This window comes from Pteropus vampyrus, unplaced genomic scaffold (assembly GCF_000151845.1).
Source record: "Pteropus vampyrus isolate Shadow unplaced genomic scaffold, Pvam_2.0 Scaffold1000001881, whole genome shotgun sequence".
NCBI lineage: Eukaryota > Metazoa > Chordata > Mammalia > Chiroptera > Pteropodidae > Pteropus > Pteropus vampyrus.
Genome location: NW_011916283.1, coordinates 1 through 4,708, shown reverse-complemented (window position 1 = coordinate 4,708; position 4,708 = coordinate 1). Strand labels below are relative to the sequence as shown.

General features: G+C 28.8%; 1 pseudogene; it reads right to left on the bottom strand.

The window, feature by feature from the left end:
• Nucleotides 1-2,288: 2,288 nt before the first annotated feature.
• LOC111735484 lies at nucleotides 2,289-2,407 on the bottom strand (annotated as a pseudogene).
• Between the last annotated feature and the right edge of the window lie 2,301 nt (nucleotides 2,408-4,708).

Genomic DNA, 4,708 nt, shown 5'->3' with positions numbered 1-4,708 from the left:
GGGGGTAGGGGGAAGGTAGATAAGGATAAAAAGTTGTTAAATATATGGTGACGGAAGGAAATTTGACTTTGGGTGGTGAACACACAATGCAATATACATATGACACATTATTGAATTGTACACTTGAAACCTATATAATTTTATTAACCAATGTCATCCCAATAAATTTAATAAAAATCACACAAATTAAACTTTTATTTTTAAAATAAATTTATTGGGGTAACATTGGTTAATAACATTACATGTATTTCATATGTACAACTTTCTAATATGACATCAGTATACTCTATTGTGTGCTCAGCACCTGAAGTCTAGTCTCCTTCTGTCGCCATATATTTAACTTCCTGGATAAAATTCCAAATAGCTATAATGTATTACTGGCAAGTTTCATAGAGAATATTCTACAGATAAAACAAATTCTTACTTTTTGTCTTGATATGTTTTAGTATATTTGGAATATAGAAAATTAAGCGAATGTAAATCTTAAGAAGGTATGTGGCATGAAGTACTTAAAAGAAAAATAGAAAATGGAGGAGCTAATATGTTTTAATTGTATTGATGACATGTGAAAGAAATTTTATGTAATAGCTCCATTTACTTAAAAAAATAATCCCATGATACAGTTAATAGTATAATATATGAAATATGAAAAAATAAAAATCATAAAAGATTTTTTACTATATAGGCTAATAAATGGATGATCTAAGATTTGAACCTATTTCTAAATGATCATAAAATTTATTATGTATTTTCAATGCTGCTCAATTCACAATATCACATAGGAAAAAGAAAATCTATTATCCAAGTCCTTCTCACTCAATAATTAGTTGAGTGTTCTTCTAACTAGTGTTAATAATAATAGCATCCTATCAAGGGCAATATTTCTCATAAAATTTTGGGTGAGTTTGAGGAATGTTACTCCATCGTAGACTGTATTTACGAAAACTGCAATACAGAAAGGTTGATATTGCAATGCTATTCGGGACTATATATATATATATATATATATATATATATATATATATATATATATATTCGGGAATATATATATATATATATATATTATATTGACATGAGGAACATGTCTTGGCCATGGGCACCTAGGGCATGAGAAATAAGACCCGTACCCAGCACTGAGAAATTTTAAGGATTTATCTTCAAGAAAAACTTTAGGTAGACTGGATTTTAAAATTCTTATTGAAAATAGCTCTACTTTTTTTTTTCTTTTTTTTTTAATATAGCAACTATGTCCTTAAATGGTCATCAAGATTTAGAGTGTTACAAATATTTAATTGCTTCTACTGTCACACTTGCCATTTAAGATGCACATTAAAGTTGAGTAGAATAAATCAGAAATATAGGCAGCAGCAGTCTTTCTTAACAGAAGATTAGCTTAACTGAGACTGCCACCAACATACCATCTGTTCTGCATATCTTCTTAGATCAAGACACAATAGAAGACTGAAGCATATGGGCCGTAGGTTGTGAACAAGAAAAAATTTTTGAACATGTTAGCTTTCTTTTTTGGATTTCTGTTTTGTTTTGCTTTTGATTGTTGTGGTTTGTTTTGTTTTTCAACAATGTATGTTTTTATACCTCGGGTTAATTTAAATATCATCCTGATTGAAGGATAAATAAAACCACATGTCTTTTAAAAGATATTTTGTTTCCTAATTTGAGATTGGGCAACAAATGATAGAGGTAGCTAAAAATGTCGAGAACATTTTCCCAGCCTCCAGTTCTTCAGAGTTAAGTTTAATATGTTAACAACGACTGCTATTGGAACAAAAGTTATCCTCATTGCTTTGTATCCCTTTTTTCCCTATTCTCCTTGCCTCCTGAGAGTTCATAGGTCCAAGTACACATATGACCTCTCATATGGCCATACTGTATTGTCTTGCATGTAATCAAATAGCCATAATAATGAAGGTACTATCTAACATTAATCCTGTATTTACAATGTGTCATATGTTGCTCTCCCTTATAACTATTAATTTCCATAAGAACATATACGTTTATCATTATTATTATTATTAGAACCCCACTTTATAAATGATGAATGAGAACAATAGACAGTAGCTCTTTGAGCATGATAATTGAAAGATACCCTAAAGTACTGAGACAAAACATATCATCAATCTCGTGTCAAAGCTGTCTAAGATCAAAATGGAACTTTAGGCCAATTCGGTTTTTTTTTTTTTTTATTTTATCTTTTTTTAGGCGAGACAACCCTTGATTGACCATACAGATTGCAAGGACCTTGTCAGCTTACAATCCCTTATTTTTTACACCTACAGCACCTGATCTTCCTAGGTGGTCTCCAATCCAAGTACTAACCAGACCGGACCCTGCTTAGCTTCCAAGATCAGATGAGATCAGGCTTATTCAGGGTGGCATGGCCGTAGACTAGACCAATTTGAATAATGAACTTTTGAACTTCTATGTCAAGACATGCATAATTTTTATTTGTAAAATTGTATTCTGATTTCAAATCAGAAGTGACATTATGCTTGACTTGATATTTAACTTCTTTCTGTCCCTCATTGAGCTAGACATTTGTATACAAATGAAGCAACTTACTTTATAAATCCATATAAAAAGAAAGGCTAAGATGAGATTCTTATTGCATTGTTTTAGTCTGTCCAGTCAGGAAAAATCAGGATTTTGATTACTAAATTGTTCCCTTCTCATCATTTTTTTACCACTATCAGACATAAATGATTACTTCCAAAGTGTTCTTTTACAGTGTTTTCTGTCATTTCTGATGTAAATCTAGTCATGAGACTTTCTTGTTACTAGTTTGCATGTCTGCTTACCTGAACAGATTTTCACATATTGGTTCTGCCTATCAGTCAAATAGAATAAGAGAAAGACAAATTTCTGGAGACCTAGAACAGAAGAGAGAATGAAAAAGTGAAAAAGATGTACGACATCAAATTAAAAAGATGTGGAAAGCTTTCTTGTTCATAACATTGACTCCTGTCTGTCAGATTTACTAGTGCCTCTGCCTAAAACACCTAAAATGTAGGAGAAAATCCAATAGGATGGAAAAGAAAATATTGTTAAAACATGAGATTTTATATCACTATAAAGGTTAAAAACCAAAAAGATCCTTGAACCTCAAAACAGTTTTTTAGCATGTGTGCCTTGATTTCTGCCTCTGAAAAATGAGAATGACAATTATATATGCCACATAAAGTTTGTCATGTAGATTAAATTAGTTAATACAAGAATACTTAAAGTATTTTCTTACATTTAGTACATACTCAATACGTACCATTCATTACCAACATTATTATTTTTTGAAGTTCAATTTAATAATATATTTGGAAGATATGATGAGTTATGAGAAGTGATAAGAATTCAGTAATAAAATGGGGCGTTTGAGTAAAATAAATCTTGTGTTTAAATTAAAATGTTTTGATATTATGCAATTTATAAAATTTTAAGTTTAATTTAGATTTATAATTAGCATTAATTAAGGCTTTCATTAGAACTAAAATTTACATAAAGTACAACTGAAAATTTTAATTGAATTAAAATATTATTATAGGGCTACTATCACCAATTTAGTGGAATAAAAGAATTAATAGATAGAAAAGAGAATTTTGATGCAAAAGAATATAATTAGTATGCTTCGTTACTGGTAATATTTAAAATAACTAAAACACATCACTTATCTGAAATACCTCCTTCTTGGGCTACCATCATTTCATATATTCTTGCATATCCTATTTCTTTTGGTTTACACAATGAAAGTCTGCATGAACATAATTTCAAAGATATTATAAGTAAATGATAACAGCTAAAATTTGTTAGTAAATGTTATTAAGGAAGAGGATAAGAGAATATCTTTGTAAAATCCTACAGGAATAGAATGTATTTTAAAAAAATTCTGATTATAAAAACACATAATTTTAATATTTGAATTAAAAATCTATAAGAAAAAAACAGTTCACTGTAAAATATCAGAAAGATTAATATTCTTAATTTCAACTTAACATTAAACTTCACTAATATTCACCTTCAAAGAAATATATTTATATCAATAACAATATACCATTTTTAATAATTTTCTTAGGTAAAGTATAAAAAGAAAATATTAAGTTCTGTGATACTGAGGTGAAATCAGCAAGCTCATAATCCACTAAGAAAGTTAAATAGACTTCTTCCAAACTGATTTGGCAAAATTCATTAAAAATCTTAGCAATAATTATAATTTTGAATTGCATATTCTTTACTTATTGGTAAATCTCTAAAATAATTATAAGTATGAACAATGATTTATGTCTAGCAATATCTATTGCAATTTAATATACAAAATTTATTGTTTCAAATTGAGAAGTCTTTTTAATAAGTATTTTTTTCTTGTTGAATATTAAGGAACTTAGAGAAGATTGAAAGAGAAAATACAAACTACCACAACCTCTGTTCTTTAGAGCTAAATATTTGGGTCTACACACACACACACACACACACACACACACACACACACACATAACATGTATATACACACACACACATACATACATATATACATATCCGTGTATATATACATGTATACATGTGTGTGTATATAATACTGTTTGCGTGTTTTTAAAACTTTTACAATTTTAAAAATTGTACTTATTTAATGTATATAATTTGAAAAGTAATGCATTTGAATGGACACTTCTCCAAAGACATAAATATGTCCAATAGGTATTGA